This window comes from Triturus cristatus, chromosome 11, assembly GCF_964204655.1.
Source record: "Triturus cristatus chromosome 11, aTriCri1.1, whole genome shotgun sequence".
Taxonomy (NCBI): Eukaryota; Metazoa; Chordata; class Amphibia; order Caudata; family Salamandridae; genus Triturus; species Triturus cristatus.
This window is the reverse complement of record NC_140594.1, coordinates 506,278,829-506,303,557: the sequence shown is the minus strand read 5'-3', so window position 1 is coordinate 506,303,557 and position 24,729 is coordinate 506,278,829. Positions and strand designations below refer to the sequence as shown.

Below are 24,729 nucleotides of genomic sequence, written 5' to 3'. Positions count from 1 at the left end.
ATACAGTAATCACAAAGATTGTTGTGCCTGTTTCGATTATCTAAATCTTCAGTTTGTCTTTTGAGGGCATCAAGCCCCATGGCCATTTTGTTTACTTTTGAAGTTACGTCCTGAGTCTCTGCAATATGACGTTCTGAGTGTGACCATATCTACTCTCACTAAGTTGCGACATTCCCAGAGAAAAACGTTACATGTGGCTCAGGACATAGCCTTGGCCAGACATAATGGCTACTCACTGAGATGGAAGAACATAGAGCCTACTGATTTCACTGAGAAAACTGTAAAGTGTAGTTATGAATCTTTCGAAACTTGTTTAGATAGGTCTACAACACACAAAGGAGTTATGGAGTCCGATGCCCAGATTACGGAGACAATAAGAAATACTCTAAGGGTTGAGGCTAATAGTCATAATAGTCATGGCAGGAACTCAGGTGGTTTGACCACAAATGTACTAAAGCATACACAAACCTAAAAAATGCCCTACATAAATCAAATAAGGACATTAACGAAATTAGTGTCTGCAGGAGGGACTATAAGAACGCTTTGAAATTACGCAAAAACGAAATAAAAGACAAAGCCTGGGCTGATTTACAACGGGCTAGCAAAAACAAGGCTAGCACAGCCTTCTGGCGGGTGGTGAAAGCTCCATTCTTCGAAACCATTGACATTCCAAGTATAGAAATTGCCATTGAGGAAGGACTCTGGGTGGAACATTTTTCAAGTATGTATAGGCAGGTGGAGGATATGGACGGCAAAAATCCCAGTACTAACACACAAGTACATTTGCCATCATTAAACTACCCTATAGCACTAACCTTCACTCTGGAGGAGGTACTCCTTGCTATCAATGCCAGCAAAGGGGGCAAGGCACCGGGCCCAGACAGGGTACCGATAGATCTTTTTAAGTTTAACACTGATATTGGGCCCACTCCTAATGCAAGTGCTAGCAGCCTGTTGTCCAACTGGCTTTATTAAAACATGGTCCGCATCCATAGCGGTACCATTTTTAAAAAAAGGCAACAGGCAAAATCCAGCTTGCTCCCGCCCCATCTCACTGCTTGATTCTCTTGCTAAGGTGGCAGGGCGTTTAGTACTCAATCAATTGCAAGACTGGGTAGAGGATAACGAAGTTCTATCCGACCTGCAATTCGGATTTAGGAAAGGACTGGGAACATTAGAGCAAGGCTTGAACCTCAGTATTTTGATGGGTAAATACACACAATCAAGTAAGGGCCAACTACACCTGGCTTTCGTAGACCTCACGGCTGCCTTCGCCTGTGTGATCTATGAGAAATTATGGAATACACTAGCCAGCATGGGGTTGTGGCAGTGCTAATCCAATTCCTGAGACAGTTGGACTGCAGTGCGTCTGCTAGAGTCCGGTATTGGTCCAATGGCGAGTGTACGGAGCCCTTCAGCATGGAGAGGGGGGTCAAGCAGGGTTGCGTTTTGGCCCCTTTTATATTTACACTATATACTAATGGATTAGAGCAGACAATTCTCGGGAAGTGTCGCAATCTACCACAGATAGCCAGCCGCCCCCTACCTGCCCTTCTCTACGCTGATGATGCTGTGATAATGGCCCGTACTCCATTGGCCCTACAATGGGCCCTTGACACTTACAACGATTATATGAAAAATCTGGGCCTGAGAGTGAGCACATCCAAAACTTTAATTATGAGCTGTGGGAAAGGCACTGCGAAGAGCAGAGCCATTTACATCGACAAAAAAAGGTAGCTAAGACCACAACATATTCCTATTTAGGAATTTTATTTGATTCCAACGGATCTTGGACCCACGCCATTAAAACTAGAAACTTGCATATTATGTGAGCAGCGTCAGCTTTGGTAAATTGCTCTAAGAAGTTAGGGAAGAAACCTCCAGTAGAACTGCTTCACATTTATAGTGCAAAATGCGTTAGCACGGCCATATATGGTTATGGAGTATGGGGCTATTGCAACGTAAATTCAATTCAAAAGACAGAGAACCCCCTTTTAATGTTCTTGTGTGCAGTCCCACGCAGCACTTTGACCTATATTTGTCACTCAGAATTGGGAGTACCGTACATAACAGATATAATAAAAGTACAACCGGTCCTCCTTTGGCATCGCATTTGGTCCACAACTAACACAGAATTTAACCGTCAAATCCTACAAGACAGCCTCAAACTGGATCATGCATTTGAAATATACTGGTTGAAATATATTAAAGATTTCACGAATAATATGGGGCATGCAGGCTATTTTGATAACCCCCTGTCTATGGCTAATATTTCAAGAAAAGCCTTTAAAAAGTCTTGTATGGCTCATCTGGAGGCAATCAGATTTGCTGGAGAAGCCTCGCGACCCATGGTACTTCAAAACCAAATGCTGTTAAGTACCCACGGCATTCAGCCTTATTTAACCGATATGCCAAACGGGTGTGATAGAAGAGTTCTGACTCGTTTCAGACTTAACACCTTCCATCATTTGGTAAGCTTTCCCTCAACAAACGACTGGTCTAAAATTCTGTGCCCTTGCCCATTTGACGAGATCTCCCAGCAAACCACTTTGCATGTAGTAATATTCTGTAAATTCTGCATTGGAAACAGAAGGAGATGGATCATTCCTATTTTAAAATTATGGGGTCTGAAGCAATGCTGGCCAGCTTTTTTTGCAATACAGATTTTAGACATTGAATGTTTTACAAAACAAATAGTCTCATTTTTAAAAAGTATAATCAGGTGTAGGAAACAATTTGAATGTTAAATGACAGAACAGCACCATTTACTCTCAGTTTTTATGTAACCATAACTGTCTAATGAATTAGTTTAATACTGCGTCAAAATGTCATATTTATATCATGTATGCTTTTATGATTTTTTTGTATTACAAAAATCGAACAAAGCTTGATTTGATTTGATTTGATGAAGTTCTATATCCGAAACCCTAGGCTTGAGAAGAGACCATTTGTCTTCATGACGTTGAAGGGTGGTAATGGTTTCCATCATGAAAGGTTTCAATATTTTGAGTTCATCCATTAATTCCTTGATGGTAATTGGGAGGCGGGATTTCCTAGGAGAAACGGGGTCTTTTTTAAGTCTTTTATTGCCTCCACCAGGAAGCTCCTTGACTGTAATGGAGGTAGCTTTGGAGCGAGAACCATTATTCAAAGGAGTCCTGCCTCCATCTGCCATATTGAAGGTGTAGTAGCCATTATGAAGAGAAGCACATCCAAAAGTGAAGTAGGAAGAGAAAGTAACTGCCAATGTCTGCACCGAGTGACCAAAACTGGCCAAAGATATGGTAATAATGGGGATATCACAAGGCTGATTGATAAGAGCTATCCTAGCAGATTTACTGTGGAATGAGGAACCATTAAATGCAGGGAGAAATATCCTCAGGAAAAGAAACTAGTGCATGTGAAAAGATTTGTTCATTATTTGAGCGGGCAGGACCCAGATATTCACCTTAAAGAAAGGAGCAACCTCAGAGGGAGCAAGCAAGCGCTCAGATTCCTGTCAGTGGTGAAAAAGGTTGGAAGACGCTGGCCATGGACTGCTACGAGTGAAAGCAGGAGAATGGGCTACATGAAGGTTGGTGCTCAAATCATCAAAATGGCTCACCACCAAAGTCCACTGCCCCGGAGCAGCATCCTGCTTCTATGGAGAGAGGCCAAATGTGTCTTCGGTCAAAGACATATGTGAAACTCTGACTGGGGAGCAGGAGCTGTATCAGCTGACAGCCATCTTGTGAGGGCCCAAGCCGACCAACTATTTGATTCGATTTTTTCGAACAAATGTCTAGTACTCTACACATTTACTTGTTGATTGCACTCTTTTTGTCATGACTAAAAAAACAAATCTGCAACCTACCAAGTAATCACCTAAGTGCAATTCCATTATAATTGTTAGTGAACCTGGTGTACCCTTTAGAGGATTTTGTTAACTAGGCTTACATATGTCACTTTTCAACCTCATCCTTGCCTGTATTTTACACTTGAGCTGCAAACAGCCCATTAATGCACTTTTATTTTAATTCTTCTACTTTTAACTGCTTTTTAAGAGAACAATATTTATTAGTGGGATCAATGGCGGGAGCTGTAATTGTTGTAATTTATGTATGTATAACACTTTATGTTTTCATTATCTGCTTAAATGAATTCATTTTGTATTTGGTCCTAAAATGTGCTTTTATAGTTCTGCATTGAGCTAAATAAAGTTTATACTGTACTGTAAAATGAAACAGAGAAGAGTGTCCTCCTTAGCACCGCGTGGTTGTCCTTTCCCTGTTTTCACCAGCCAAGCATTTTCTCTACCTCCTTTTAGGGAAAGCCCATAAGGGGCCTTAGGATGGGCTGCCCAAGCTTTTACATTTTAGAAGTGAGAACAATTCTGTCGGTATAAGCAATGATTTTGTTGAATACTGGCAGCAGTGCATCTGAGACAGCATTACTTCTGAGCAGCACAATCATTTGTCAACCACTACTGGCAGATGTTGCCCAATGCCAATGGATCTACAAAGTCAATCACGACTTCCATCCACACACTTGGGACTGAGACCGCCTTGATCACCGTGTTGGACGATCTGCGAACGCGTGTCGACACAGGTAAGGCAGCGTTTTTAGTATTGCTGGACATGTCGGCCGCGTTCGACACGGTGGATCATGCTGTCCTGCTGTATCGCTTCCAGAAAGCGGGCGTGGCTGGTCTGGCGCTGGGCTGGCTTAAATCCTATTTGGACAATAGGCAACAAGCAGTTGCATTACCACCGTTTCGCTCAGATATACGCCAGGTGAAGCAGGGTGTGTGTCATGTTCACGGCATTTGCCGGCGCTCCCGCATCCACACACACAGACACGAACCGGGAGACTCACTTCCGGTCGGAAGCGGGTTCCCGGTCTAGTCCTCACCATGGACGTAAGGTCATGAGAAGCACTTCCGGGAAGAACGCATAACATCGCGTCTTCCCGCCAACCCACCGCTTCGAATTCCTTCTTGATTCCCGAGGAGCGGGGATCGTACCCGGAGCCCAGCCGCGCCGATCAAGAGCCGACCCTCTCTGCTGAAGAACCGTTGGGGAAGCCTTCTGGCAGATCGACGCCGAACATCGAGGCGAGGTAATTCACTCCTTCACAACTGGAGCCTAGCAAACACAGGAGTGTTGCGGGGCTTGTTTTTGTTTTCACCGCGCAGGAGCGCCTTTTAGTTCTTTTGTTAGAACCGCGCAGGAGCGCCTCGTAGTTATTTTGTTAGCATCGCGCAGGAGCGCTTTCTGGGTTTTACTTATTTTGCTTTACGCTGCACATGCCTTACTGGGGTGTGACTGAACAGTTGGTAGGTTCTCCGTATTTCCCGCACAGGAGTGCTGAAGGATCCTCTAGCTTCACCACAAACTAAAGGGAAGGGGCCGCACTTACTTGTTGTCCTAGCGCCGTCGTGCACCTTCAGAAGCGAGGTACAGTTGGAGGGCATTTGGGAGTGACCAGCGTTACAGCCCCTCACCCTCTTCGCCCGGAGCGGCATAAGGACTAAAGCCCGTAGCCTGTCCAACACTGGTGAGTCCTCAACAGAGGAAACAACAAGGTTCTTCTTTGTGTGTGGATTACGGGGTGTGGAACAAGAGGTAGTGGGGGTTACCTGCTAACTAGGTCTTTTTCCCTGTCTTCCAGCCTCCGTCCAACAACCCAGCACACCGCCTCCTGCCTTCCCACTGGCTCCCTTCCCTGCGTCCATCTCATCCCCGCTGGGTTCTGCTGTCCTTAAGGGGTAGGTGGGTACAGGGGCGGGCGCTCTTGTCGTCCCTGCGGAATCACTCCACAAGCCGAGGTAAGCATTGTGGGGTACACGACAGAATTCGAAGCCCACGTTTACCATTCCGCCTGGACGACATGGGCGACCCGGAGGTTACGTTAAACGACATAGCTGTTTTGCTGGCCGCCATGCAGGCAGAAAACCATACATTACGTCAAGATATGACCGCCCTACAGAGCCAGGTGGCAGCTGGGGCCACCAACCCGTGGGGAACTACCCCTAGGCCTAGGGTCGTGCAAGAAGGCGTTCTGAGACAGCCCACGTACATCTTTGGGGGGTCCACCGCTACCACCAACCCGAACAGTGCCATTCAAGTCATCGCCCCTCATCCCGTTCAGCTGGCACCACCTGAACATTTCTACGGTGACAGCACCAAGTATGGTATCTTCATCCATCAATGCCACCTGCATTTCATGGTCAGAGACGCAGCCTTTCCTGATGACACGTCCAAAGTAGCCTACATCCTGTCATACATGGGCGGAGACGCTGCTCAATGGTCCATAGCGCTGGTTGAACATGATGATCCCATGCTACACCATCTGCCAACGTTGAAGGAAGCCATGCGAAGTATGTTCGCTCGTCACACCTTCGTGCAAGCAGCGGACAATGAGTTGCTGAACCTAAAGCAAGGCAAACAGGATTTGCTTCACTACATCACCATGTTCAGTAGACTGGTGATTGAGTCCCACTGGCCTGAGGACAAAAAGGTATCGGTGTTTTATCGGGGACTACGCGATGACCTGAAGGATCTCATCTCGCAACTACCCAACCCACCGGACGAAATCGGCCCCTTCATCGATATCGTAGTGAAAATGAATTTCCGACTCCAGGAACGAAGATCAGAGAAAGGAAAGGGCAGTGATAACCGGTTCTTGGCCCTTGGAGACAGAGGAACGGACAAAACCAGAGAGGAACCCGTTCCCCAGGGAGAGGCGACGGAACCCATGCAGATCGGGGGCGTAAGGGGACCCTTGACCAGTCAAGAACGAGAACGGAGGAGGAAGCAGGACCAATGCCTGTACTGCGGCAAAAGCGGACATTTCGTCAGGGAATGTCCCGTAAAGCCATCAAAACATCGGGGTCGAAGGCCCTTTGCCCTGCCTATCACCAAAGTCGACCAGAAGGGAAACGAGGTAACCCAGTAGACAAAGGGATCCGTCCTCTGGGTTGTCGGTATTGCTCCATAGCGATCCCTGCCGTTTTCGACGGTAACCACCACATGGGGGTGGAAGTTTCATTACAGAATCAGGCGGGCAGAACCTGGCAGGTGACTGCTATGGTGGATTCCGGTGCTACGGGTTGTTTCATTGATGCCGTTTACTCGAGGGCTTTGGGCATGAACAAAGTGTCGAAGGCCCAACCCGAAAATGTTAAGGCTGTTGATGGAACGGACATGACCTCCGGTCCTATCAGACATCAAACCAAGCCCATGACTATGTCCTTTGCGAATCACCACGCTGAGTCCATCAGCTTTGACGTCATTGACGCACCTCAATTCAAGGCGATATTGGGTTTACCATGGTTGGTGAAACACAACCCCTGCATTGATTGGGTAACCAGAGTGATACGATTGAATTCAGAACATTGTTGTGGAACCTGTTACGCTACGGACAACATCCTGGGAGATCGCTCCATACAAGCATGCTCGCTGCCATTTCAGGGTATGGGGGTGGTGTCCCAAGCAGCGATACCAGAGGAATATCTGGACCTAGCCGATGTGTTCGACAAGAAAGGGGCCAACACTCTGCCACCGCATCGGTCCTTCGATTGCCGAATAGACCTGATTCCCGGCTCTACGCTGCCATGCAGCAGAATATACTCCCTAACAGAGAAAGAGAATCTCCACCTAAGGTCATACTTGGACGAGTTTCTGGACAACGGGTTCATTCGCCATTCCAGGTCCCCGGTTTCCTCTCCTCTTTTCTTCGTATCGAAGAAGGAGGGAGATTTAAGAACCTGCATAGACTTCCGAGCAATGAACACCATTACCGTGAAAAACCGTTACCCGCTGCCCTTGATTACCAACCTACTGGAACAGGTGAAAAACGCCACCATTTACACGAAGCTGGACCTGCGGGGCGCTTACCATCTTGTCAGAGTCTGAAAGGGTGACGAATGGAAAACCACCTTTCGGACGAAGTTTGGTCTGTTCGAATACCAGGTCATGCCTTTCGGACTCTGTAACGCCCCCGCAGCATTCCAGTACTTCATAGACGAGGTGTTGAGGGAATTCATAGACATCTTCTGTGTTGTCTACATAGACGACATCCTGATTTTTTCCCAGTCCACCGCAGAACACGTCCAGCATGTCCGTTCAGTCCTTCAACAACTGAGGAATCACAGTTTGTACGTCAAACTGGAAAAAAGCGCATTTCATGTCACCTCTGTTGAGTTCCTGGGGCACATCATCGCTCCTGCGGGTATCCAGATGGACGACAAGAAGGTGGACGCCATCCTATCGTGGCCTCCTCCTGAATCCGTAAAGGGGGTTCAACGGTTCCTCGGTTTCTCCAACTACTACCGGAGGTTTATCACCGGTTTCTCGGAGATGGTAGCCCCGATTACACGCTTGTTGCGCAAGGGTGTGCCGTTTGGTTGGAATCAGGAAGCTGACAACGCGTTCCGGGAACTAAAGAGACGGTTTACCCTAGCCCCTGTTCTGATGCACCCCGACACCGAACAGCCCTTCGTGGTGGAAGCTGATGCCTCAAAAGACGCCTTAGGAGGGGTCCTCTCCCAACGGAACACCAGCACAGGACTATTACATCCGGTGGCTTTTTATTCCAAGAAACTCCAACCAGCGGAACGCAACTACACGGTGTCCGACCGGGAACTTCTGGCTATCAAGACCGCGTTCGAAGAATGGCGCCATATCCTGAAAGACGCGAAACACACGGTAACCATCTACACGGACCACAGGAACCTCCAGTTCCTACGATCGGCACGTGCCCTCACTGCCCGACAGCTTCGGTGGACCTTATTCTTCAATGAATACGACTTCGTCATCACGTTTCGCCCCGGGAAGGAAAACGCCAAAGCCGATGCCCTATCACGCCTAGGGGAGTCTGACGTGGAACCCGACCCCATCGAACCAGGCCCCATACTCTCGGAGGATCGCTTCCAGGGAGTTGTAACATCCTCGGAGTTTCTGGCTCAAGTGGAAAAGGACACGGAGCAATCAAACCGGGAAGCTCTGGTGGCGGAAAACGCTGGGGTAATGTGCGTGGACGGATTGCTGTACCACGGTGCCAGGTTATACCTTCCTGGGTGTTCCAGCCAGCAGACGGCAGTCAGTCTGTGCCACGATCATGTCTTATCAGGCCTTCTATGGTGTCTGACACGAAGAACCATGTAAAGAACTGTACCGTTTGTCTCTTGAGTAAAAACAGATCAGAACCCCCGGTTGGTCTTCTGCGTTCCATCCCTGTGCCACCATTCCCGTGGCACACAATCTCTATGGACTTCGTGGTGGACCTACCCCTCACCAAAACAGGGCATACCACGGTACTCACCATTGTCGATCACCTATCTAAGATGGCGCATTTCGTGCCCTTGGCGAAGTTACCCACGGCGGCGGAGCTGGCTTTGATCTTCGTACAGGAGGTGGTGCGCCTCCATGGCATCCCTTCGTCCGTCATAACGGACCGGGGTTCGCAATTTGTGTCCCGCTTTTGGAAGGAGGTGTGCAAGATCCTAGACATGGAGGTGTGCTTGTCCTCTGCATACCACCCCCAGACCGACGGTCAGGCCGAAAGAATGAATCACACCATGGAGCAGTACCTCCGTTGTTTGCTACTAACGGTCGAGAAGGAATGGTCCGAAGTACTCTGGATGGCGGAATACGCCTACAACAACGGAAAACATTCTGCCATCGGTATGTCGCCATTCTTTTGTCTCCACGGCCATCACCCCCGCACCTCCTCTTGGGAGGTACCATGGGCCAGCTTGTTGCCGACAGTACGTGCCTACCACGACGCCCTGCGCGGCCTTTGGCAGCAAGCTCGGTTTGAGTTGGCCAAAGCGAAAGACACATACAAGACTCGCGCTGACGCTCATCGTCAAAAAGAACCCATGTACAGCGTGGGTGATCAGGTGTGGCTCTCTGTTCGGCACCTCAACGTGCATGGTCCCAAGAAACTGCAACCCCGTTTCGTGGGTCCCTTTGTCATTGAAAGGGTGGTTAACCCCGTGGCTATGCGGCTCTCGCTGCCCCCGCACATGAAGATCCACCCAGTCTTCCATGTGTCCCTTCTTCAGCCGGTCCGCCCGGGTGGCACTGTTCTGTCTCCTCCATCTCCGGTGGTAGTGGAGGATCATGTTGAGTACGAGGTCAGGGCCATCCTGGGGTCCCGTCGTACTAAGGGTAAACTGTACTACCTGGTGGACTGGAAGGGTTATGGCCCGGACGAGCGGTCTTGGGAGCCTTTGTCTCATGTTCGCCATGCTCCCGACCTAGTCCGTGCTTTCCATCTGGGTCATCCCTTGAGCCCCCGTCCTGCTTCCTCTTTCTGGGTCTCCGGTGGTGCGGGTGAGGGATCTGTTTCGGGGGGGGGTACTGTCATGTTCGCGGCATTTGCCGGCGCTCCCGCATCCACACACACAGACATGAACCGGGAGACTCACTTCCGGTCGGAAGCGGGTTCCCGGTCTAGTCCTCACCACGGACGCAAGGTCATGAGAAGCACTTCTGGGAAGAACGCATAACATCACGTCTTCCCGCCAACCCACCGCTTCGAATTCCTTCTTGATTCCCGAGGAGCGGGGATCGTACCCGGAGCCCAGCCGCGCCGATCAAGAGCCGACCCTCTCTGCTGAAGAACCGTTGGGGAAGCCTTCTGACAGATCGACGCCGAACATCGAGGCGAGGTAATTCTCTCCTTCACAACTGGAGCCTAGCAAACACAGGAGTGTTGCGGGGCTTGTTTTTGTTTTCACCGCGCAGGAGCGCCTTTTAGTTATTTTGTTAGAACCGCGCAGGAGCGCCTCGTAGTTATTTTGTTAGCATCGCGCAGGAGCGCTTTCTGGGTTTTACTTATTTTGCTTCACGCTGCACATGCCTTACTGGGGTGTGACTGAACAGTTGGTAGGTTCTCCGTATTTCCCGCACAGGAGTGCTGAAGGATCCTCTAGCTTCACCACAAACTAAAGGGAAGGGGCCGCACTTACTTGTTGTCCTAGCGCCGTCGTGCGCCTTCAGAAGCGAGGTACAGTTGGAGGGCATTTGGGAGTGACCAGCGTTACAGCCCCTCACCCTCTTCGCCCGGAGCGGCATAAGGACTAAAGCCCGTAGCCTGTCCAACACTGGTGAGTCCTCAACAGAGGAAACAACAAGGTTCTTCTTTGTGTGTGGATTACGGGGTGTGGAACAAGAGGTAGTGGGGGTTACCTGCTAACTAGGTCTTTTTCCCTGTCTTCCAGCCTCCGTCCAACAACCCAGCACACCGCCTCCTGCCTTCCCACTGGCTCCCTTCCCTGCGTCCATCTCATCCCCGCTGGGTTCTGCTGTCCTTAAGGGGTATGTGGGTACAGGGGCGGGCGCTCTTGTCGTCCCTGCGGAATCACTCCACAAGCCGAGGTAAGCATTGTGGGGTACACGACAGTGTGCCACAGGGGTCTGCGATTAGTCAGATCCTCTTCAACCTTTACCTCTGACCCCTAATCAGCTTGATAAAATCTTTCGGCATCTCAGTTATCAACTATGCCGATGATACGCAACTGATTTTTTCCTTTGAGGGTAAGGAGGCGGTCTCGAGGGATATTTTCCATCAGTGTATGTCGGAAACAGCAGAGTGGCTTCGCCTTAATTCACTCCAATTTAATGGGGCAAAGACCGAGGTGCTTCATTGCTCCTTGGATCAGCCCTCTCGCCCGTTGCCAGAGGATTTCTGGCCGGCATCCATCTTGGGTACTGTGACAGCTGCTGAGTCGGCCCGTAACTTAGGGATCATGTTTGAACCTAGTCTGCAGCTGGATGCCTCGGTAAATAAGACCATAGCAACGTGCATGGGCTTACTTTGTGCCCTACGGAAAATCTTGCCGTTGCTTCCCCTAGAAGCTCGAGTAGAGGTGGTGCGCAGTACTATACTCAGTAGACTAGACTACTGCAACGCACTACTTCTGGGGGCACCTAAGTCTCTGGTATCTAGGCTGCAGAGGGTTCAAAACATGGCAGCTAAGTTGGCATTAGCTCGATCACGCTCCCCGTCATCCTCAGCAGCATTATCTGACCTTCATTGGCTGCCTGTCCAGCAGCGTATTCTTTTTAAGGCCTGCATTGTGTTTAGAGCGTTGCATGGTCTGGGACCTTTGCCGCTCCAACATCTTTTTTCCTGGTACCAGGCTGTTAGACCCCTAAGATCCTCCTCGGCTTTTTTAATCAAAGTTCCTAAATTTGTCAGAGTGAGGATGGGCGGGCGCGCTTTTGGCCTTGCAGCAGCTAAGCTGTGGAATGCCCTTCCTCTGCTGCTAAGGAGTAAGCAAGAACTAACCTCCTTTAAAAAAGAGTTTAAGACCCATCTCTTTCCAAGAGCAATGTAGCGTATTAGATCTGATGACTCACGGAAGGTCAAGCGCCAGGATACCCTTGGGGTGGCAGAAGCGCTCAATAAGAATTTAATACATACATACATACATACATACACTTGTTGGAAGTTGAGACACCTGTAGTGGGTTTTGGAGCATAGTCCCCCTAAAGGCTCAGGCACACGCTAACTGTCACCATTGTTTTTCCACAGTTTGTTGAGGAATAGGAACCAGATCTGATGCAGCAGATGATTGGTAGCTACTAGATTTCTGTGGCATTCATGAACTAGTTTAATGATTTGAATCTGCAGCAAGCATAGTAAAATGATATGAGGTCCTTTTAACTTTAGTATGCTATATTGTCTAGGGCGTTGCTTGTGAATATAATGAAATAACTTGAAGACCATTGGGTGACAATGATGGTGTAGCTTATGGGTAGCTTAGGACTGGACTCCAAACCCTTCTATCTCTGAATATGAAGAAGGACAGCCACAGCATACAGAGTAAAGTCATTTTTCAATGCCTGAATAATGTTCTTCTTGCTGAGTGCACATGGACAGTAAGACATTGTCTACTGAAGTAGAGAAGATACTTTTTGCTGCTGATGGTGTTGCATCAGGATGAAAATTGAAAACAGAAATTCAGAGCCTTAAAGACAGCAACGGCCGCATGTGCTTTTTTGAAGTGGGGTTTAGAGTCAAAATTGCCATAAATCCAACAGGAATTCTTCCACCTGAACTCCAGTGTGCGTAATAGATTAAAATACATCGGCTTTTCAGCAGCTGTAGCTCTGGAGTGGATTCTTGAATGCCTTTTGGCATTTTCTGGAAGACATCTTTGTGAGTAGAGTACCCAATTTAAGCATTTAAGGAATGCCTGGGACATAAGGGATACAGAAACTAGCTAGCTCTACAAAAGAGCAAAAAGCATTTTGAAATGAAGAGTCTGATATGAGAGCAGATACTCTGTCTAGATGAGAGGGCATGCCCTCTTGTTAAAAAATTGTGGCCACTGAATTTTAAAGAAGTTTTTACAAAGTGATGCTTCACTTTGTTGAGTGGGAAATTTGTTTATTTGCAGCACATGATGTAATTGCTGCAATTTAGACAACTTGATAGTCGTTGTATGGCATGTTGAATTTCCACGTGAAAAATTTTGGCAGCAGAAGACACACCAAAAGGTAGATGTTTATACCTAAAAAAGCAACAATGAGCAGCACAAGTGGTAATGTAATGAGAACTTTCTTCAAATTCAAAGTGCATCTATCCTTTGGTGAGATCCAGGTTTAAAAAGAATTGAGCTCCATTCAGTGGATGAATCATCTCTAGTATTGTGTGTATGTCCCTCTCGCAATGGATGACAAGACTTAGTTAGAACATATAAATAGTTTTTCTACAGCATGATGCATTGAATCTGAAGCTATTGGAGAGTCCCAAGGAGTTGCCCTTCCACTGGCACTATGTAGTACTGCTTGAGAAGATATTTGATTTCCACTCTATCAAATTTTAGTTGCTGACATGTAGGCCACTGAACTATTGGGCAAAAGGCTGAACTTTTTCAGTTATGTGCAAGTGGAATTGTCTCTTTTTGAATATGTCAATGCTGCAAAATACCTTTGGGAACATATTCTTAATGTTAAGCACCTTCTTCTGAGGTAGCTTTGGATATTATTTGACAGAGAACTTGTGGGAAGCCTAATTTAGTTGTGGACATTAAACTCAAGAGGTATCCAGTGCCAGCAAGAGCTTCAACCAGATATACCTCAAAGTTGGCAGAACGAGGTACAATGGTTAGTAGTGTACAAAAGATTCCCAGTCACAAATATTCATATGTTGGCAGGTGATGGAGTAGGCTGTCATGACATTGATGGTAGTAAGAGCTGTGACTACTGGAGGCTTTGCATATGGGTGGTTGTTTAGATCATGGTATCTGAAGGACTATCAAGTCCATCAAACAGCATGAGAGTTGCCTCCTCCCTCATATGGTCCAATTCTGCTGTTATGTTAGGTGTGTTTTGAGACAGCTAGTACATACTGTAAAATCTATATCATGGGTTGACTGAACTGTATGTACCCTCTACTGAATAAATGTGGCAGGTATAACACGTGAAAGGGGAAAATTCACCCACTGTTCTAGCCTGAGGGATACATCTCCATGGACAGGGTCCTTCAACTCTTAATACATATGATTCTGTGATAGAATTTGCATGTTGTCTTCATTTTAGTTTTCCTTTTTGACTTAGCATTGCTCCAAAGTGGTTGTTTGAACTTGTTTTTCTCTAACATAGCACTTACGCATTTATTATAGTCAGAAATTGTTGCACTGTGGTCTACACTATTGATTTCAGGGACACATACAAGAACAGAATGTTTTGTTTTGTGCTCATAGGAGAAGACACTTTTCTCCAGAATAAAGGCCTGATTACAAGTTTGGCGGTCCCACCGCCCAAGAACTGCGACCATGCGTGCCAGAAGCCCACAGCGCTGGTTGTCTGTAGACCGCCGTATTACGAGCTGACCACAATGCCGGTGGCGTGGATGTGGAGATCTTGCAGCGGTGGTGAGTACTTTTTCCAAATATATTGATGCCTGTGTGCACATTTCGACTGCATGTGTGTCGGATGCACACATATGCATGATACATGTGCAAAAATATGCATAAGTTATAGTTATCCGAGCTAACTATAACTTACGTCCCCTCAATCCACTGCTTATGACCTCACATATTACATCACTTATTACATGGGCAGTGATATCACTGATGGCATCACTGATGACATCTCAAATGACATCAATGATGATATCACTCATGACAACATCCACACAACCACGTCTTTATAAAGTTGTGTCTTAGTCTCCATTTGAACAAAGAAGGCCTCTAGATCTTCTACCACTGTCCCCGCTAGTTTTCGTAAAGACCAGCAGGAAGTCAGCTGTAGATATTTGAATTTAGACACTGCAACACTTGCCAATTCAGCGAACCCATGCCAGGATATCAAGGCCTCCTCCTTCTGAAATCTTGCCAGGTGTGATAATTCCCCCTTGCAGTGGGTGGCTCAATTTGTCCTTCAGCCACTCATGTGTACCAGGGGAGTCCCATGTTGGTAAGGAGTCTGCATAATAGTGGATGGCCAAGACCTTTTTGATAAATACCCAAACTTTTACAGCAGCTGTAAGTACTTTCAACCTAACCTGTTTGAAGATTTTTGGGTCTCCAATTTTGAACGAGAAGTTATGCACTCCAAGTGTTGCAACATGTATTTAAACAGGCACCCCATGTAGGAGTTTTCCAATTCGCCAGCCAGTGCCCTAAAATTCTTAAATTGGAAGGCATAATAGTGAAGGATAAAGTCTGGGAGAGCCAGTCCTCTTGTTCTAATTTTCACCTCAGCTTCTCCCAGGCTATTCTCAACCCCTTCAAAGCCCAAATACATGTACTGGCCATACCCTGCAGTTTTTGTTATGCCTTCAATGCAAAATGTAATGATATTGTGTTGAAGGAAAAAGTAAATTTAGGGAAAAGCAGCATTTTAAGCACATTGACCGTCCCATGTCTGCCGATATATGCTGACTCTGAGATTCCCCCATTTTCTAAGAAGCAGACTTATCTTGCTACTCACCCTAGCAACATATACTGCCCCTAATTCCTCAAGAGATTTAGTGATCTTTATGCCTAAAACCAAGGGCCCGATCCACAAAAGTAATCTGAAACAAAATCCTATTTTTACAACATTCGGTATTCACAAAAGGCATTTAGGAGTAGTAAAGTTAGGATTCCTAACTTTACTACTCCTAAACTGAGACAAAATCCTAACTTTACGACTTCCGGTATTCACAATAAGCATTTAGGAGTAGTAAAGTTAGGATTCTTGTGGAGCCTTATATAGGGTTTTTATGGTACTAATCATGTTACTACTGAACCCATAATACTGCAATACCTCCAACAAATACCTCCAATTTGACGCTAACAAATACTTTAGCCACATTGATTGTGGCAATTTTTATGGGGATAATAAAAGTCTCCATCATATCGACTGCGGCTATTAAATGATGTGTCAATTCATGGAGCTAAGTCTCCCAAGAACAAAACCTTTCTGATTAAAATGGATCAAATCTGGGATAACCTGTGAAAGCCTTTTAGCTAAAATCTCGGTGAAGATTTTACTATCACAAATAAGGGAGGAGGTCAGCCTGTAGGAGTCTGCCAACTTGGTGTCCTTACTATGTTTAAGTATCATTACCACAGTGGATTCATACCATGAGGGCAGGATTGCTTTGCCTGCTGCAATGATCTCTTTAAATAAGTGCTTCCAAAAGGGGATCAAGACAGTTAGCAACGTTTTATAAAATTCAACATGTATCCCATCTGGGTATGCCCCCTTTCCATTTGCTAAACATTTCACTTAGGCTAATCATCACTCCTCATCTGTAAATTCTGTAAGCCATGTGAAGTTTTTACTGTCAAGCCAGTCTCTTATGTGTGATGGATCGGGCCTAAATGTTCTCTGTCGATTTAACTCAGGCTTCGAAACATTTCCGCCTTAATCCCTTCATCTGAATTACAGAGCTCATTTGTCCCTGGCTGCACGAGTTCCTCTATATTATTCCTACTCAGGTCTGAGCTGGTTTTCGAGGCAAGTAAAGCCCTGTAGTTCTCCCTACTGGCTTCCCATTTGACTTTTAGCCTATTGTTTAGGTACATTCTCCCAATTCATTCCTCAAGACAGAGTTTGGGTCAGAACCTACCATACTTCTACTTGCAATAGGCCTTCCTTTAGGGCTATTTCCCCAATCACATTTTTCTGAAAATCACGCTCCTTCTTGGCCTGGATACATATAATCTTTGATATTACTCCCCTAACATAGGCCTTATATGCATCCCACATCATGACTGTACTAACTGTGCCCTCATTTGTATGAAATAATATTTTGTGTGGCTGATCAAGGCTTCAATGATTTCTTTATCTAATAGATGATCCGTTTCAGGGACCATCTCAGTGTAGCTCTACGAGTTGGCAGGTCCAAAACCAACTGTACTGCTGTGTGGTCAGATAAGCTAATGGGACATGCTTAATTGGTTGCACTTTGTTCACTAACATAATATAAAAGGAAATAATCCATGTGTAAGAAGTGTCTGTAGTTCCTGCTATAAAAAGTATAGCCTCTATCATTTCCCTTCCTCTTTCTCCATATATCAACTAGGGCTATGTCTTTCATCATATCTCCGAAAGAAGGTCTAGATTTACCCATGTCTGTGTTTAGGGACCTGGACGTCCTATCCCTTTCCCTGCTTAAAACAACATACAAATTTTCTCCAAACAAAAAGGGGGTGGGTAAACAGCCAGGACTGGTTGTAAGTACCCCAGGCATGTGGGATCAACACAGTTTGGACTGTAATGTCCTGCACAAGATAGTTCTCTAGTTCTGATCTGTAAAACCGCAACCGGCCACCTTCCAGATTTATCTGTATTTTTAGTTTACTACTCTTATCCCCTGTTCCTCCATATAAGTATAGCTACCCATTTTGTACTACCTGTTTGTTTTGTGCAAACTGCTTTCTGCAGCCATGAGCATTTCTTAAACATTGCCTTACATTTCTGCACTTCAAGGCGAGGTTCCTGTAAGCTGACGAGCTGGGCATTTATCAACTTTAGAAACTTTAAAATCAGCTTCCACCTATTCTTCCCTCTTAGGCCATTCATGTTCCATGTAACTATATTGACCATTCCCCCCATCATTTAATCATCCTTACCCAAACGCCTTTGCTGTTGATATCCCTCATTTCTTTCTGACACCAGCTTTGGTGTGACATAAGGACACATTTTTATGTTTTTTTCCCATCTACGTGCCCCACCCTGATGACCCCCTCCTCCTTCATTACCTAGTGCCATCTTCTCACCTTTAGGGCTGATACCTCAAAATGACGAGTAGAAAAGGAAAAGAAAAAGAAAAATTACTGCAGGGCATTCTCAACCTATATAATAAAATAAGAAATCACAACATGAAAAAAGAAGAAATAAATGACAAAAACTGATAGCAGAACTGAAGCCTTTTAGCCACACCCATTCCCAACCCTAAGAACCATTTGTCATTTGAAGTAGTTTTCCTTGGATATCTCTTGTGTTTGCTTTACCATTTTTGCCAGTTTTATAATAAGTAAATCTCAAAAATCTATTGTAGTTGATGTCACCAAAATGTTAACTGTTTCAAATGACAATGTATTAAAAGTATGTATTTAAAAGATGTTGCTACTTTGTAGGTGTTGGTGGTTGTAATTCCTAATCTGTCTCCTACAGCTTGATCTTCTTTAATAGCTTCCAACTCTTGTGCATTCTTTTGTTTAATCTAATATTGTTATTCCAACTACACCAACATATTTTTGTCAATTTCTATTGACTTCATATTGTGGTTTTATTATTAGTAGCTCATTTATTTGTGTTTTTTTTAAATGTCTATTAGACTGCATGATTCACTTTTCCTAGTTACTTAGAATATATCACAGTCATTTTATTTTATTTCTCGTGCTCATCTTCAGTTAATTCATTATTTTCAATTCATAATAGATATCCGAAAGATATCCACATATCATATCCACAATATATTAAATGTAATTCCAAATAAATAGTTTACTCATTACTAATATTGTAAGGAACATGCACATTTAAAGAGTTTCTTTAAAATAAGCTGTAAAACATTTCTTTATATTCACTTCAAATTATAAAACAATTGTAACTGTAATTGAGCTAAATGATTATTTTTTCTAATTCTTTTTCAAGCTCTCTCCCTAAGCCACATCCTTTCTCCACCGGCTCTTCATTAAGTGGCCAGACCTTGAGGCAAACTAGTTGCCCATGACAGTTAAACTGATACATTTAGAAACCTTTTATTAAACAGGAAAACATTGTTCATGTGATATGTATGCATCCTTATTATCTAGGTGTTTTCCAACTACATCATGGAGTGCATTTGAAGGAAGTGTCGCATGTATGCAACACAATCTTATATTCAGTTGAGGCGTTAATGATACAATATTCATTGTTATTATTTGATAGGGCTCTAATTATGGCATGTGCTTCTATTGTATTAGTAAATCAGTAGTGTATCTCAAGTAGAAACTCAAACTAATTTCACTAACTGTGTTCACAAAAAATGGACAGACATACTGACTCAAGGACCCCTGTAAGCAGAGAGAACAGCAATATCAAGCCCACAGTGGAAAAAATGGGCAAAACATGTTTATCAAGCTCTAGTACTGATAAAGAGCCAGTGAAGGAGCAGCACTAGAAAGGACTGACATAGAAATGGTGTGACAGATAGTGCTTTGGTGAAAATTATGGCTCAAATAATGGTACACAATTATGCAAATACGTTTTTATTTCATCCAGAAATTCTTGCATATCCATCTCCAGTGTTATTTCAAAAGTTTGGTATTTTCATAAGAATTTAACATTGCTAACAATTAATTGAATTTTAATATTTTTCATTGACTATGAAAACAAATTTGTTCTCTCAACTTGTAAACGAGAAATTGTTTTCATATTTAAGATATTGTTCTTCTCTCAATCAAATATAGGAATACATAGTGGAACACTGGAATGTTGAGAGCTCCAATGAAGACAATGGAGCAGCAGTGGGCTCTAAAAATTAGTATAGGTGCACTGCCATCAAATGACCAATGTCCTAAAACTCTGCTTCGCTTCATGGAAGGAAGAGCAGAAAAAGTGCTCTTGCTTCCATGAAGCGAAGCAGATTGCTTTTGGACTAGAGGAGCTGCATGTTAGCAGCTCCCCTTGTCCAAAAACAATACTGGCTCCCGCATGAGGTGGGGAGCCAGCAGGGACCAAGGGGGCATTGGGGCTCCCCCTGGGGTCCCTAACGTGAGGCTAGGCCCCAGGGGGTGGGGTCCCCGGGGACAAAAGTGGCCCAGTGAATTGGGGCCACACAGCCCCCCTCCCGTAATGAAATATTAAAATGTAAATATTATTAAAAATATATTTTTTTAAACTCAAATGGCCTCAGGAGGGGTGCCGCACAGACCCCCCTCCTTTAAAAGGATTAACCAATATATATATATATATATATATAAATATTTGGCCATGCCACGGGGTATGGGGTCTACGGGGCCAAAATAGGCCTCAGGAGGGGGGCCCCATGGCCCACTTCCCGTTTAAAAAATAAATCAAAATATAAAATGTCTCAGGGCCTGGGGCATGATGTCCCCAGGGTCCACAAAATATTAAGAGAAAGGGGCCACACAACCACCCTTCTAAAAGAAAAGGAAGTCGGCATCTTGCCAGAGGCCCTGCCTCCTCCCTGCACCACTCTGCAAACGCGCCTCCTCTCTCTCTCCACACCTCGTCCAGGGAGCATGAGGTATTTAAAGGTGTAGGCATGCATGAGCCCCCCTCTTGGAGCTTATAAATGCCACAGGAACCACCATCTCCCCAGGGCTCATTTAATGGTAATGGGGGGCCACGCGGACTCCCCTGGGCCCCGAGGACCAGCACCTTCACAGGGTCAAATTAACATTTAAACTGGAAGGGGGATGTGTGGCCCCCTTCCAGGGCCATAAGCGACGTATGGTACCACATCCTCCCTGGGGCAGGCCCTACTACAGCAAAGAAGGGGGGCCACAAAGCCCCACTCATGGAGCCATGCATGGCCCTGGGGAGCACCACCCCCCAGGGCTGGCTCCTTCTTTGTCCTGGGGTGCCTACCCCTGGGATATAGCTGTATGCTCTGGCTTAGTGTGAGCTTTAACCGACCCCGCCAAGTCACCGCAAACACTGCTTTCAGCAAGAGGGAGTAGAGAGATGCTCTCGCTTGTTGAAAGAGGACCATTTGTCTGTTTCCCTACCTGCTGTCATGCGAGTTTGGAAACAGATAAATTGTCTTCACACACAGGACGCTGCATTTCCAGAAGCTCCCTGTGTGTGAAAGCAATGCCGGCTCCCGCAGGAGGTGGAGAGCTGGCATGAACCGTGGGGGCCTTGAGGCTCCCCCTCTGCCCCAGTGCAAACTGGGTGCCCTGGGGGCACCCAGATAAGCATGGCCGGGCCTCAGAGGATGAGGTGTTTGGGACTAAAATAGGAGTGGGGCCCCTTTTCCCATTTGGTAATGGCAAGGCCCTGGGGCATGGAGTCCCCAGGAAAGAATTTTTCTGGGGAGGGGGTTTGCATGGTTCCTTTCCCCCATTTGGTAATGGCGGGGCCCCAGGAGATGGATTCCCGGGATATCATAGGAGGCCTTCCCCCTTTTGTAAACGCCTATTGTTGCGACAAGTAAGCCTCCCACAGCCAAATTGCTTATATGTCATCATAGGCCTGCCCTCTTTCTCAACCACTCTGCACAGATGCCTCCTGGTGTATTACTGGTTGGAGGATTAACTCCCCTTAACCGCTGAGGGTTTTTGGAGGCCAAGAACACTTTTTGTTACCAAAAGTAAGTCATCCACAGTCGGATGGCCGAAACGTTAACAGAGGCCCGGCTCTTTCTCAACCACTCTGCAAGGGGCCTCCTGGTGGACTACTGGTTGGGGGATGATCTCCCTTGGCTTCTGAGGGTTGACTGGCTGCTTGTAAGCCCCCGTCAAGTCTTGTTGTGCTCCCCATGCACACAAAATGACATGACCAGGGTACCACAGAGTTGGTGAATTCCACAAACTTCATGAGTGGAGTGGAATTTAATGCCCAGGCCTAGAAAAAAACAAAGGTTAAAGAAATGTTATAGTTAGGAGACGGAATTCAAAAATCCGTAAAAAGTCAATAAAAAAGGTTACAGGGGACGTTATAGTAAGGCCCACATTTCACTCATACAAAACCAAAGAAATTCAGCAGTTATAGTTACGTGAGCTAACACTGGTCGTTTATCTCTGCATTGGATGGAAAGGCAGGCCTCCCTTACCAACACTAGGGGAAGGATTTACCAGGGGTAATCAATTAAAAAGTTTGACAAGCATCTTTGTCTTTGCTTAATTCTAGTGTCAAGGCTGCACCATTAAAGAGAAATCATTTGTTTAATATCTACAGGGCTTACTGGTCGCCAGCCAAGCTTGCCAAATTAGCCTTGGGCAGCAGGTGTGCAAAAAGTGTGGTGAGAAGGAGGCAGGTGATAGGCACATGTTTGTAAACTGCCCAGCCCTAAGTTCTTATTGGGAGAAAGTAAGCAAGGCCTTAAGTGAGAGTTTTGGTCATTAAATCCAGGTAAGCTGTCCATTGATAATATTTGGATTGAATGACCATCTTCAGGCTCAGTTACGTAACGAACAATCCTAATTGCTATTTTTTCTGATTGCTCTAGCCAGAAGAGAAATCTGTAATAAGTGGGATGGTACGGTCAGTCATCAGTAGAGGACTGGTTCAGTTCAGCTAATTATTACTGTGCCATAGATATGTCCAGTAAAAAGGCTTCTTTTTACTGGCCCTCGCAAATAAAAACCTGACTGTCTAATGATTACACATTGCCCCCCCTCCCACCCGCTGAGTCCAAGGTTGGAAATGGGAAGATAGACATTCAGCAATCGACTAAACCATGCATGAAGCTGAGGTGATATCCCCATAGACTTATTTGAGCCAGGTGGTAAAATGAGGATTATAGAAAATATATATTAAAGAAGATCCAGCTGTAGGAGACAGATTGTGATTTGCAACCACTAAAACTTACAAAGTAGCAACATCGTTTAAATACCTATTAACACAACATGATAGCATAGAAAGTCATTTGAAACTGATGAAACTACAATAGGATTTGAGATATAATTATGATAAAACTGCCAAAAATGATAAAGAAAATATACATGGTATCCAAGGAAAACTATTTCAAAGGACAGAAAATATAATGTACAATAGTAAAGATGTTGCATAAATTGTCACAATTGCACACATGCTACAATATGTTAGGAGTACTACTTGTAAAAAGATGAATATATGCCATTAATAAATCAAGATAATGGACTTGATTTAAGAGTTTGGTAGATGAGTTATCTGTCATGAATGTGACAGATATTCAGTTAGCCTTATTACAAGTGCCATAGGATTAAATGCTCTTGTCATAAGGCAGACAGGAAATACACTGTGTTTGTGACAGAGTGACAGAGTGACCTCTCTGCCAAACACTAAATTAAATATATATAATTGTGAAGGAATGACACTGTTACTTTGCAGGTGGATGTATAAATAAGATGCATAAAGGATAACCATGCAATACAGGTTTTTATTGCATTGAGTCGTTCTTGTGACTTCATAAAATATGTTAAAGTGTACACAATAGTGATGGGTGGAATGCTTGAATTAATCTCAGCCTCTGGTAACTACTCAGGTTGCATCCCAGTCCATTCTTTTTTTTCAAAACCTGTCACTTCAGTTTGGACCCAGCCATATGCAAATCAGTCTTGACCATGCTCCAACGGGACAGTTCAGCCCAAACTTCAGGTGTTCCCTGCACCAGAACACAAGCAACCAATGAGCGGGTTCGCTCTTGTTAGGGTTCATCAGCCAGATATAGCTTGGTTCCAATGATACAGTGTGCAAGGGACCCATGGTGGAATCAGTCCAAACTGCAGGATATGTAAACCCTGAACCAGAACATAAGAAGCCCATGACAAGTTTCACCATAGTTAAGGCCTATTAGAAAAGTATAGCTTGGTTCCATTGCACAGTCTGCATACAACCAAAGTCTGGGCATATAGCCCCACTTTGGCCAGCACACTAAAGTACGCAATAAAATGATGCATGGAATGCTTGAATTAATCTCAGCCACTGGTAATTACTTGGATCTGCATTCGAGTCCATCGTAATATTGTACCCCAGGCCTCCTCAGTTTCAACCCAGCAAGATGAAAATCAGTCTTGACCTTGCTCCTAAGGGAACTGCCAGGCCAGGTCCTTCCTCAAGCAGAACACAAGCAACCCAGGACCGGTTAGCCCTAGTTAGGGCTCCTCTGACTTGCATAGCGTAGTTTCAGTGATGCTGTGATGCAGTAAGAGCCATAAACATCTTATGCTTGGGGCCTCGGCCTAATGAAAAACAATCTGCATGTACCGTGTCCATGTACAGTAGGATCTGGGCCCAGGACTTGGCGTTAGACCAGACTATCTACCATGTATGGTCTTCAATAGAGCATGGTGGGCTCGGTATTCCTGTTTCCCTTAGACAGGAATTACTCCAACAAAAAGCATAAACAGAAGAAAAACAAAAAACACTGAAATGCTCAAAACCCAATAATCAGGACCGAACTGTGTATAAAAATGCACAGGCCTACTCTGAAGTTCTTACATCCCAATGACAGATGGTCTGCCTATGTTAAAGTTCGGGAAAATATATGTCTTTTTTCTTCCAAAATATATGTATTTTTTATTTGTTTGGGAATTGCAAATCATCCTTTTGTTTGACCTTATTGATTACATGATCACTCTTCATT

General features: G+C 45.3%; 1 long non-coding RNA gene across 1 annotated transcript in view; it reads left to right on the top strand.

Moving 5' to 3' along the window:
* Window positions 1–24,729, top strand: part of LOC146784492 (uncharacterized) — a 239,689-nt gene that overhangs the window by 196,543 nt on the left and 18,417 nt on the right. The window contains exon 3 of the long non-coding RNA XR_014970839.1: window positions 14,702–14,872. This is a non-coding gene — a long non-coding RNA (uncharacterized LOC146784492). The remainder of the gene's footprint in view (window positions 1–14,701; window positions 14,873–24,729) is intronic.